This window comes from Cnephaeus nilssonii (genome assembly GCF_951640355.1).
Source record: "Cnephaeus nilssonii genome assembly, chromosome: 19".
Taxonomy (NCBI): domain Eukaryota; kingdom Metazoa; phylum Chordata; class Mammalia; order Chiroptera; family Vespertilionidae; genus Cnephaeus; species Cnephaeus nilssonii.
Window position 1 is genome coordinate 48035225 of NC_137090.1, and position 13646 is coordinate 48048870.

At 45.9% G+C, this 13646-nt stretch overlaps 1 pseudogene across 1 annotated transcript; it reads left to right on the forward strand.

Moving 5' to 3' along the window:
• Positions 1 to 6344: 6344 nt before the first annotated feature.
• On the forward strand, positions 6345 to 6888 carry LOC307114531 (apoptosis regulatory protein Siva-like; annotated as a pseudogene). The gene has a single exon. The product of its transcript is annotated as an apoptosis regulatory protein Siva-like (transcript).
• Positions 6889 to 13646: the final 6758 nt, after the last annotated feature.

Below are 13646 nucleotides of genomic sequence, written 5' to 3' on the forward strand. Positions count from 1 at the left end.
CTGAAACATCTTGTTCCAGAAAGTAAGGTAGTGCTAAAAAATGATGACAGTAGGTCACAGAGGCAAAGGAGCCAGTTTGAACTAGCCTTCACTAACCAAATATGGGATAATTTGAGCACCAAAACAGTTAAGGCAGTAATGAATTATTAAACCAGTGGTGGGGAGTAATGCATGAGTTTACATTGATAATTAGAAGTAAATAAACAAGGGAGAACAGAGGGCCCTTGCTTACAGCAGAATGCCAGATGCAAAGTGGTAAAAATGATGCTGAAAAATCACTGTTTTGCAGCCATCACAATAAAGATTCTGATAAAAATCATCAATGGATATAAATCTAAGGTGAATTTTGATGAAGAACGGGATATTTGCATAGTATTGAGGTATCTTCTCCATAGATTGCTTATTACAATTGGCAATTGCAAGGAAAAAATAATTATGTAGTAATAATTTTTAAATCCTAATAAAACAGTAATATGCAAATTAACCATCACTCCGCTACACCCACCAGCCAATCAGGAGTGAATATGCAAATAAACCCAACCAAGATGGCTACAGCCAAAGAGAGCAGGAGGGAGGCTTGGGTTTCCCCAGCAATGGAGGAAGCCAAGCTTTCGGCCTGCCCTTGCCAGCCTAGGCCTCCACTCAAGGCTACAAAGTTTCAATGATAGAAGATACATAAATTCGAACAAATGGCGGCAGCCATGGAGTGGGAAGAGGAGGAGGCTAGGGTTGCCCCCAGCAATGGAGGAAGCCAAGCTTCCTGCATACCCTGGCCGGCCCAGGCCTCCGCTTAAGGCTACAAAGTTTCAATTATAGAAGATACATAAATCCCAACAGAAATGGCTGCTGCCACGGAGCAAGCAGAAGGCTTGGCTCCTCTCCAGGCTACAAAGTTTCAATTGTAGAAGATAAATAAACCCCAGATACCAGGGCCTCCGCTTGGGTCGCCAGGGGGCGTGGCCAGCCCACAGGCCCCTCGCCCAGGCCACCCCATGCCCCAAGGGAACCCCCATCCTGATCTGGGACACCCTTCAGGCAAACCAGCCGGCCCCCTATCCCCAGGCCTCTATCCTATCTAATAAAAGAGTAATATGCAGATTGACCATCACTACAACACACAAGATGGCTGCCCCCATGTGGTCAAAGATCCTGCCCCCATGTGGGCACAAGATGTCCAGCAGGGGAGGGTAGTGGGAGGGACAAAGCTGGCAGAGGAGGGAAATTGGTGGTGACTGGGCCTGCAGGGAAGGGCAGTTGGGGAGGACCCAGGCCTGCAGGGGAGAGCAGTGGAGGGACCAGGCCTGAAGGGGAAGGCAGTTAGGGGCAAACAGGCTAGCAGGGGAGCAGTTAGGCATCAATCAGGCTGGCAGGGAAGTGGTTAGGGGGTGATTAGGCTGGCAGGCAGAGGCAGTTAGGGGCAATCAGGAAGGCAGGTAGGTGAGCAGTTGGGAGCCAGCAGTCCTGGATTGTGAGAGGAATGTCTGACTGCCCGTTTAGACCCGATCCCGTAAACAGGCAGTCGGACATCCCTCGAGGGGTCCCAGATTGGAGAGGGTGCAGGCTGGGCTGAGGGACATCCCCCTCCCCCTGTGCACTAATTTCGTGCACCGGGCCTCTAGTTATTATATAATAGCCCTGGCTAATGTGGCTCAGTTGGTTGGAGTGTTGTTTTGTACACCATAAAGAGGCGGGTTTAATTCCCAATCAGAGCACATACTGGGGTTGCAGGTTCAATACCCGGACTGGTCACATATGGGAGACAATCTCTCTTGTCTTTCTCTTTTCCTCTCTCAAATCAATAAAAATATATCCTTGGATGAGGATTAAAAATAATTAAATAATAATCCTAAATAATAAAACCCTAATATACAAATCGACTAAACAGCAGAACAACCAGCAGAACCAGTCGCTATGATGCACAGTGACCATCAGGGGGAGGTGACCGGCGGTGATCAAGGGGCTGGGCCGTCCAGTGGGCAGTGCCAGGCTGCCAGCCAAGGTGGGTGCCAGTGGGGGCTCCCCGATCGCTCCACCCACCAGTCGCCCCACAGATGGCCCTGATTGCCAGCCAGGCCTAGGGACCCTACCCTATATATTGCGAACAGTCTCTTAGATTTAAAAATTAAAACCTGGCAAGGCTACTCTAACACTGAAAAAACAGGATGATGCAGCGATGACATGCATGGACTCTGGCTTGCACATTTTGTGGTCAGCCCTGATTCTGACACTTATAACTGCGTGACAAAGCCAATTACTTCTCTCTGCTTCAGTTTTCCACCCATAAGATGGGGAAATGGTACTACTGCCTCAGAAGTATCATGTTATGTACTACTTTTTATAGTCAGGGAAAAAAAAAAAAAAAACGTAGCTGCTCATACAACAGCAAGATGCCTTTCACCTGTGTGAAAAGTATGGTCACTGGTGCATGCAGCATCCCAAATTGCAAGAGGGATGTCTGACTGCCAGTTTAGGCCCGACATCCCCCGAGGGGTCCCGGATTGCAAGAGGATGCAGGCCAGGCTGAGGGCGTGCCCCTCCCCCCCAGCACGAATTTCGTGCATCAGGCCTCTAGTTGTATAATAATATTATAAGGGAAACACCTTGATTTGCATGATCAAAATTAATATTATGAACAAGAGGTAAATGGCCATTGTGCACCTCAGATTTGATCCTATGAGGATACAACATAATTTATGTGATATTAGGGAATGCATAACTGGAATTTCATCATGAGGAAACATTCAAGAAACCTCAAAATGAGGACTATTAAAAACAAAAGGATGGTATTCTTCAAAAAGGTTAATGTCATAAAAGACAAAGAAAGACTGGATACCTATTCCACATTAAAAGAGACATGAGAACTATGAGGGAAAATACTATAAAGGTCACTATTGTTTCAGTTTTTCAAAATTTCAGTACAAGCAGTAGAGTGGATAAATGTATTGCATTGATGTTACATTTACTGAAGTTAATAACTATGCCATGGTTATATCCTATCTAATAAAAGAGTAATATGCAAATTGAACGTCACTCCAACACACAAGATGGCTGCCCCCATGTGGTCAAAGATGGCTGCCCCCATGTGGACATAAGATGGCCGCCACAAGATGGCCAGCAGGGAAGGGCAGTTGGGAGGGACCAGGTCTGCAAGGGAGGGCAGTTGGGGGCAATCAAGCCTGCAGGGGAGGGCAGTTAGGGGTGACCAGGCCTGCAGGGGAAGGCAGTTAGGGGCAATCAAGCCTGCAGAGGAGGGAAGTTGGGGGCGACTGTGCCTGCAGGGAAGGGCAGTTGGGGGGGGGGGGGGACCAGGCCTGCAGGGGAGGGCAGTTAGGGGCAATCAGGCTGGCAGGGGAGTAGTTAGCGGGTGATCAGGCTGGCAGGCAGAAGCAGTTAGGGGCAATCAGGAAGGCAGGCAGGCAAGCAGTTGGGAGCCAGCAGTCCTGGATTGTGAGAGGGATGTCTGACTGCCCGACATCCCAAATTGGAGAGGGTGCAGGCTGGGCTGAGGGACACCCCCCCCCCCATGCACGAATTTCATGCACCGGGCCTCTAGTATTCTAATAAAAGGGTAATATGCTAATTAGACCGGGTCAACCAGCCATCTTCTGGACAAAGCCATGGTGGTGGGGGCCAAGGCAGAGGCAGTTAGGGGCGAGATCAGGCTGGCAGGGGAGGGCCATTGGGGGCAACCAGGCCAGCAGGGGAGGGCAGTTGTGGGCATTAGACAGGCAGGCAGGTGAGTGGTTAAGAGCCAATGGTCCTGGATTGCGAGAGGGATGTCCGAGGGATCCCAGATTGGAGAGGGTGCAGGCTAGGCTGAAGGACACCATGCCCCCTCCTGCACGAATTTCGTGCATCGGGCCTCTAGTGTAAAATAATATCCTTATTATTGAGAAATGCACACTGAAGTATTTAGGGCTAAAAAAGTATAATGTATGCAATTTTCTCTCAAATTATTGAGAAAAATATGTGTATAGAGAAGAAATGCTAAAACAATAAAATATTAACTGTAAGTAAATCTTGCTAAAGAGAACATGGATATCTATTCTAATACATCTTTTCTGTAAGTTTCAGGTTATTTTCAAATAACAACAAAATTAAGTAAACAGATACATTAACATGACCCAAAATTAGACCTCTTTGATAACATAAAATTAAGAGATAAAAAGTATACAAATTACAAATATGTTAAGTGACTCTTTTTTTCTTTCTTAAAACTTATCTAAGTATCCAAAGATTATCCATTAAGAAACTTTGTTTTCGTTCTAGCTGGGTAGTTCACCAAGGTTACAGATTTGATCCCCATCAGGGCACTTACTAGAGTCGACCAATGAAGGCATGGATAAGTGAATCAATCAAATAAAGTTCTCTCTCCCTAAAATAAATAAACAAATGACTTTTTTTAGTGGGAGAATATATTTTCACATTTAACTGAAAAAAAGTCACAGGAATTTTATATCAAGAATTTATTGTTTTATGCTCACCCGGCCTCACGGGGTAAGTGGTCGAGGCTCATACCCCGCCCGGCTAGTTCTGCCCTTTCCGCCTTTCCCGACGGTTCCCCTCCGTTCCCACGCGTCTCAGCCTCCCCACCCCACGTGCCACAGGCAGTGAAGGGATGTCCATGCTCAGGTGCCTCCGCTGGTCTCAGTGTTGACACTTAGTGGGGTCAGGTGGTGGCAGATCGCTTCCCGTCAGTCCGGCCGGGTTTGGCCTCATAGTACTTTGCTCCGCAGGGCTTTTGGTTGCTCTTAATGGAGAATGAGGGACTTGGGGCGGGGGGGGGGGGGGGGGGGGACGTGGCATAAAGAGTGTTACTGTCCAACAGAAGGTGACTCACAGGGTGTCACATTGGAGACACCTCTTCTACCAACCTTCCCTCTGCTGTCCCTCCAGGTTTGCTCGGGTATCCTGGCCTCTGGGCAATCCAGCCCTTGTCTGTGGAGTCCTGTCCCACCTGTCTCCATCACTAGAAAGTGCCCTGGCCTGAGAGTGGGTGGGGAAGCTGCTGGTGCCTTTTCCCCTCCCGAGCCCCATGAGCCCCTCTGGCTGGGAGTCTGGGGTCATTTTTTTAAAAATATATTTTATTGATTTTTTACAGAGAGGAAGAGAGAGGGGTAGAGAGCTAGAAACATCGATGAGAGAGAAACATCGATCAGCTGCCTCTTGCACACCCCCTACTGGGGATGTGCCCGCAACCAAGGTACATGCCCTTGACCGGAATCGAACCTGGGACCCTTGAGTCCGCAGGCCGACGCTCTATCCACTGAGCCAAACCGGTCTCGGCAATTTTTGATAATACAGGACTTTTAGAGCCAAACTAACGTGAGATATGTACTCTCTAGAGCAGAGAACATCTATGGCTCCAGCTCTCAGTTGCTCTTACCCCAGGACACTTGCACACACTGGTCTTTGAGTCTGACATGCCCTCACTGAGCCCTGGTCTTCTGTCAAACCCCCCAGCACAGCTAACTTTTCTTAACAAGTCTGACTTCCTCTCAGTCTCTTGCTTCAGTTTCTTTCTTCCCCAAAGCAACCCTCCTCCTGACTCCTCAGCCCTGTGCTCCCTCCCCTTGACCCCGGCGCTGCACTTGTCACAGAGCATGTTGCCTTTTCACCCTATCCGGAGGTAAGTTTACTGAGAGGCCCCATAATACAGCAAGTTCAAGGCAACTGCTTACAACTGGACAAAAATGTTTTTAGATACACAGAGTAAAAAATGCAGAGCATGTAAGGGTGTCAGGGGAAAACTCCATGTCATTCCTACCCCTGACCTCCAAGGCCTGGTTCCCCCTCCCCTGGGGCAGAGATAAACCAGAAAAAAAGAGAAAAAAAAAGATTTCTTTAAATTTCTCAAAATCATTTAGAAAGATTAACTGCACAGTAGAAAAATGCAAAACAAAATGTACCAACCTTAAAAAGAGTATATAAAATTTTTTAACAATCACATATAACAATGTGCTCAGGCCTTTTAATAATTAAAATATCAAAATAAATAAAGATAAAATACCACCACCAACTAAGCAGAATGGCTGAAATGAGAAAGTAATCTCACTTTACTTTTAAATAAGTCCTAGTATTTCATAGAGGGAATAATTATGACTATCATGGTTTCTACTGTGGCCATCGAGACAAGAAGAGATGTAATAATTAGAACTCTCTTAAACTGGTGGATGAATTGCATAGTCATCAAATATCTTTGGAAAACTTTTCAATGACATGTATTATATTTGAACATATGCAGTCACTTTGACCAAGCTATTTTATTGGTAGGTCCATACTTAACTCAAATATCCATGCATGTGAACCAACAGAAACTAGGTCCAACTCCCTGGCCAGGGGCGATGCCCAAGCGGGGCTGCCCCTTCGGGGACATGGCCCGCTGCAGCCCAAGGTCCACGTGGGCTGGGAGGAGCTGGGCCGCGACGTGTGCGTGTGCGCCCAACGGTACTCGCAGGAGATCTACGAGAACAGACAGCTCCTACCTGGACCACGCGTGGGAGGAAGGCTGAGCTGTGTTTGACCTACCGGAGTCCCGGAAGCCAGGCCCCATGGAGGCCCCTTGGCCACACGTGGGCAGATGCTGATCCGACTGGACGGCCGACTGACCAGGAGTGGAGCCCAGGCCTTCCAAGGCCACGCGGCTGGGGCAGCGCACAGAGCCTGCCCCGCGCGCGTGTGAGCCGTGGACAGGACGATGGCCTGTGGCCAGTGTGAGCGGGCCGGCGGGCGCACCTGCAGCAGCTGCGAGGTTGTGGCCTGCGCCCTGTGCGCCCTGTGCGCCCTGTGCGCCCTGTGCGCCCTGTGCGCCCTGTGCGCCCTGTGGACTGCAGTGACGTCCACAGAGCGAAAGTGTTCTGCGACAGCTGTGCCCTGTTTGAAGCCTGAAGTCTGGAGCAAACGCAGTCTTGCCAGGCCAACCTCACTGGCGGAGGGACCATGGGGGGAGGGGCAGCTTTCTGTTTGATCTTTTGTACTCCTGATGCCATTGAATAAATCCTATATACTGGGGGAGGGAGGGGAGGAAGGGGGAGAAACTAACAAGAATGGTCACAATTGCATAATTGCTAATAGCCCCAAACTGGAAATAAACCAAATGTCCATAAACAGCAGAATTGATAAATGTGGTATATTCATTCAAAGAATACCGCAGAGCAGCAAAAATGAATGAATTGTTCCGTGATAAAGCAATTAGCACATGGATGAATATCACAGATATAATGCCAAGGGGGGAAAAAAAGCCATACATAATAACTCCTACTCTATGGTCCTAAATACACAAATTTACACAATAGGCAATACTGATCTGTATTCTTAAACACTAGATGATTGTTAAATTTGGTAAGATGGAATGGGTGGTGATTGGGGACTATGAGGAGCAGAGCTTCTGGGTTGCTACTTTTATTTCCTGGAACTGTGTTGTAGTTACAAGGGTGTATTCACTTTGTGATAAAGCATTGAGTAGTAGAGTTGTGATTTTTGTAGTTTTTTTGGTGTGTATGTTATATTTCAATAAATGTATTTGAATACCACTTTGCTATTAAGACAAATAGTGTAGATTATAATAAGATTTTGAAATCTTAATACTATTTCCATTTCATGAAAAAGTCGCCCATAAAATAGTCACTAGTAAGATTGCAAACTTACTAGTGCTTCAATTATAAGCTTAAATTTACATATATATATTTTTTGTAGATTCACAACTGTTATTTAAGGTCATTTGGGTGTAGAAAAGCACAATTATGTTTATAGTTAAGTGAATCCATAATCTATTAGATGAAAGTTGAGCTAGTTATCCACACCCATCGATGAAACTACTTTCACAGAGGAGTCTAATTCCGGACAATTGATAGAGAAGTTTCTTCATTATCTATGTAAAATTAGATTTCTTAGGAGCAAAAGCCATCAAACTCTCATTTCTGGTTTTGCTTTCATTACTTTATATGATCTTATCAGAAAGAATTTTATGTTCCAGTATTGCAAAGAGGGAATAACTACTGTGGCCATCAAAACAAGGCACATGATTCCCACCATCCCAGTAACAAGCCTTCCTGGATGTAATCGGAGGGAAATTTGCCTTCAGCCAAAAAGTCAAGGGTCCTCTCCAGGGGAGGTCCAGTGACTGTCTGTAAAGAGACCTGCTCTGGGAATCGTGGGGGCTGAGTAACAGTCTCTGCAAAGATGTCTCTGTGTCTGATGTTTAAAGTCCACAAGCAGTAAACAAAGGAAGATCATAAATAGGCCGGGGTCCCTTGAGTAGGGGCTGAACCTCATAAAGGAAGACTGAAACCTGTGTCCATTCTTGATGCTTCTGACCTTGATGGCTGAGGTGTCCTACAGAAACCAGGACCCTTTGCCATGGAGCTAAACACACACTTGTAAGCCAGGAATCAGAGACACTAAATGAAAAATTAAGGGGACGGCAAAGCAATTGCAGGTCCAGCTTCTGTTTTGTGCTGGTGAGGTCAGTCAACAGATCAGCCACAATTTCATGTGTATATGTGCTCAGCTCAGGCTACAAAATACAATTACCTCATTTTATTATCAGTTCTAGGTCTTAAAGTTAACTAAGGTTCTGTGCTGTGCCAGCACAGCCAAGGGTTTGGCAAGCCTGAGGGAAGGCGGTGAAGGATTTAGAAAAGACAAAGAGAATAAGCTGGGTCTAGGTGGATCTTCCTGTGCCTGGCTGAGACCACAGAGAAAAGATCCAGACAGCAAACTGAGCCTTTATTTTATAGCCAGAGGTAAACAAGGTAGTGGTCACCATAGTTACAATGTTCTTGTGAGTTTCCCTTGTTTTGGCAGCACAGGTTGAGAACCGCTGCTGTAGAGCCTAAGACCATCGGAAAACACAGATATTTACATTACGATTCATTAACAGTAGCAAAATTACAGTTATGAAGTAGCAACGAAAATAATTTTATGGTTGGGGGGTCACCACAACATGAGGAATTGTATTAAAGGGTCGCGGCATTAGAAAGGTTGAGAACCACCAGATTAGAGGATCAGAACTTTCACTCCAACGCCCTGCCCTCTTGAGAGGGAAGAAGGGCTCAAGGTTGAATCAGTAACTGATGACCAATGATTTAATTAACCATGCCTGTGGAATGAAGACTCTATAAACTCAAAAGGCCAGATGGGGTTCACAGAGCTTCCATGTTGGTAAACATGTGGAAATTTGGGGAAAGTAATGTGCTTGGAATGAACATGGAAGCTCCATGCCCTTTCCCCACACCTTGTCCTAAGCATTTCTTCCATCTGGCTATTCCTGAGTTATATCCTTTTATAATAAAACTAGAGGCCAGTGCATGAAATTCGTGCACTTGGGGGGGTGTCCCTCAGCCCAGCCTGCACCCTCTCCAATCTGGGACATCCCTCTCACAATCTAGGACTGCTATCTCCCAACCGCTCACCTGCCTACCAGCCTTATCACCCCCTAACCACTCTCCTGACAGCCTAATTGATGCCTAATTGCTCCCCTGCTGGCCCAGTAACCCCTAACTGCCCTCCCCTGCTGTCCTGGTTGCCCCCAACTGCCCTCCCCTGCTGGCCTGATCACCCACAACTACTCTTCCCTGCCGGCCATCTTGTGGTGGCCATCTTTGACCTCATGGGGGCAGCCATCTTGTGCGAGGGTGTGAGGGTCAATTTGCATATTACCTCTATTATATAGGACTAGAGGTCCAATGCACAAAAATTTGTCCAAGAGTAGGCTTTTCTTCCCCCAGCTGCCGGCACCAGCTTCCCTCTGGCACCCAGGACCAGGCTTGCCTTGCAGCCCTGGCTTTGTCTGGAAGGACATTAGGTCTAATTAGCATATTATGCTTTTATTATTATAGTGACCTAGTAAGTTAAATGCCTTCTGAGTTCTGTGAGCCTTTCTAGCAAATTAACTGAACCTTTCCTTCCCTTTCACTTTTCCCTTGGATAACACCCCATTATAGCATTCCAACCCACTTTCACTGCAATAGAATCTCAACCACTCCTCTGTCACCCCTTAACAGTAGTGTTATGGCAACTACCCTCTCAGTTTGGAATGCAGAACTGAGAAAAGGAAACTCATACCGGTTAGTCCACCTCTTCTCCCCATACCTTTCAGCTTGTCTCCATGATCATGGATTTTTCTTCCTCTGTGGGGAAAACATATATCTGCTCCACCAACTGGACAGGAACCTATATTCTCATCTCTGACCCAATGTAGATATATCCCCCAATAACCCATCAGGTACGACACAAAAGGGCAGTCCAGATAATCCTGATAACCCTTGGTATCACAACATGGGTTGGGAAGGGCACAGGGGACCTAACCACTGCTCTATCATATTTTGAAATCCTGTCTCAGGACCTACAAGAAAGCCTAGATGACATTGCCAAAAGTTTAGTTCAAGTTCGGGATCAGATAGACTCTAACAGCTGTCACCCTCCAAAATCAGAGAGGACTAGACCTCCTAGCAGCAGAGAAAGGGGGCCTATGCCTCTTTCTAGAGGAAGAATATTGTTTTTATGTCCATCAGCCTGGCCTAGCCAGAGATGCTGCCTAAAAACTAACAGAGAGGGCTGCAAAAATCAGAAAATGTCAATCAAATTCATGGGACTATTGGCTAAAGAATATAAATTGGTATACCTGGTTACTTCCCTTCTTAGCATCATTAGCATTCCTATTCCTCATCTTTGTTTTTGGCCCATATATTCTGTGCCATTTTTCATCTTTCCTTCAAGACCACTTTGAGCCTTCACCAACCACTCTCTCAGGGAAATCATGCTGCTGCAACCCCTTGCTCCATCCAGGAGGAATCTATACAGTGTTCCATTCTACTACAATCAAAGTCCATCCCTTTATGATCTCGATGCCTGCTCCCCATCAGCAGGAAGTAACTACAGAAGATGTGACCTTTGTCCCTATTCCATAAAAAAAGGGGGGAGGCTGGAATGTTAGGTTTGATCAAATAATTGAATAGATACCCCTCCCCTGGGAACTGACCTTTAGGCCACTTCACAACAGACATTCCCTTTCATTTAGACCACATTCCACTTGCTAAGACCATATTCCACTTGCTAAGACTATTCTCTCCCCTCCGGAGTTTCCCAGGATCCAGACCTGCACAGAGAATTCTCCGCTCAGAAAAAGCCTGCCTAGAGTCCTTTAAAAACTTCTGACTCCCCATCTTTGGGTACTGAAACCATTTGGGGGCTCAGCCCATCTAGTATCCAGATAACCTAATAAATTTATAATCCCTTACCACTTTGGCCTCATGCATTCCTTCTTCGGCAAACTTAGTAATTTGATTATCTTTCTTAGACTGAATTTCTTTGTGTTTATTTTGGTTGGCATTTTCTCCACTTCTTGAATTTTCAGATTTGTGTCTTTTGCCAAAATTGGGGACACTTGGAGTATTATGTATTGTACTGCGGATTTTTATTTAAATCTTATGTTTTAAATAATCTCAGGCCTTCTCTGACACCACTCTGGTGAGAGAAGGAAGGTCACCACCTCCTTGTTATTTATTGTTTGGTGGGGTTGGAAGTTCAAGTTACTCAGCCTCTATTGCTAGCTCTACAGAGGGGGACTTCTTGTTACTGCTGGGCAGGAGTGGAATTTCAGGCTCCCCAGTAGGCCACCACCACTGACAACACTTTGTCTGGAGGGGAGAGGCAGTCTATTGCTTCCACTTGGCTGCCACTGACATTGCGTGGGGGAAGACTTAACAACACAAGGTGTAAATGACAGTCCCAGCTCCACACATGGCCTCTCCTGACAGCACCCCTGCAGGGACAGAGACACCTCATAGGTAAGGGTGGAAATCTAAGTTCCCCACGCAGCCTTTGCTGATGGGGATGAGACGGGACTAGTTTTTTCTGTAGTGTTTGACAGGAGTGGAGTGGTGTGTGTTTTTAAGTTTTCTGTCAGGCTAGGCTGCTTTTCTATTGGTCCCTTGGCTGGAGAGACCAGGCTTTTCTTGGGGCTTTTTAAAAATCTACACCAATTGACATGTTGGGTTGCCAGCTTCTCCAGGACCCAGGCCAGGATAAATGAGGGAAAAGAAAGCCTAGGCAACTCACCACTGTGTCTTCCTTCAGGTCTTAAGGTTGCTACCTGGACTTCCTTCTGTCCAGCTTTCAGAGTCTTCTTATACTTGCTTTATATATAATACTAGAGGCCCAGTGAATGAAATTTGTGCACGGGGGGAGGGGGGTGTCCCTGCACCCTCTCTAATCTGGGACCCCTCAGACATCCCTCTCACAATCCGGGACTGCTGGCTCCTAACCACTCTGCCTGCCAGCCTGATAGCCCCCTAAACCGCTCCCCTGCCGGCCTGATTGATACCTAACTGCTCCCCTGCTGGCCCGATCACTCCCAACTGCCCTCCCCGGCAGGCCTGGTCTCTCCCAACTGCCCTCCCCTGCAGGCCTGGTCCCCCGCAACTACTCTCCCCTGCAGACCTGGTCACTCCCAACTGCTATTCCCTGCCGGCCATCTTATGACAATGAGGGGGGCGGCCATCTTGTGACACTAGGACGTGAGGGTCAATTGGCATATTACCTCTTTATTATATAGGAGGATTGAAGGGTTTTAGCTGTACATGGCAGGTATAGGGAGAAGTGTGTTTACTCCATCTTATAGCACTATCAGTTCACCTTCATTCATAAAAATATTTTGATGAGTATACATTTCTGGGCTGATGGGTTTCTTTCTTTGAATACTTTAAAGATGTTGTTCCATTGTCTTCTAGGTTACTTTTTTTTCTATGAGAATTATCTTTGTTTCCTAGTACTACAGGGTGGACAAAAGTAAGTCTACAGTTGTGAGTACTGAACATTTATTCTTGTATTATTATTTATTAATTATTATATTATTTGTTTGTATTTCAACTGTAAACCTGCTTTTGCCCACCCCTGTACATTACCTTTGTTCCTCTGTTTTTAAATTTTTCCTTTATTACTGGTTTGTAGCAGTGTAATTATAAGGTACCTTAATGTGGTTTTCTTCATGTCTTTTATTTGAATTTCATTGAGCTTCTTGAATCTGTGGATTTATAATTTTCTTCAAATTTTGAAAATATTTAGCCATTATTTCTTCAAGTATTTTTCTACTCCATCACTCTCTCTCCTTTCCTTCTAGAATTCAAATTACACATAGTTAGACTGCCTTATATTTTTCCATAACTCACTGCTGCTCTGCTCATTCTCCATCTTTTTTTCTCCCTGTTTCATTTTGGGCAGTTTCTATTTGTATGTCTTTGACTTCACTAATCTTTTCTTTTGCAGTGTCTTACCTGCTCTTAATCCAATCCAGTATATTTTTCATTTTGGATATTGTATTCATTATCTCCAGGAGTTTCATTTCCCCCTTGTGTCACTAGGATGTGAGGGTCAATTGGCATATTACCTCTTTATTATATAGGAGGATTGAAGGGTTTTAGCTGTACGTGGCAGGTGTAGGGAGAAGTGTGCCTCCTGAATGTGCCCCCCCCCCCATAGTTCAAAGGTCATTGGGTTATGTCATACTTTCCCCAAAGTTATCCATTGGCTCCTTGAGACCTCAAGAGCCATTTTATACTGTGTTCAGTTTCACTGAGCTTTATTTTTCCCTGCATATCCCCATCTGGAGGGGCTGACCTTGAGTGGGCCTCATACACAAAGTAGCA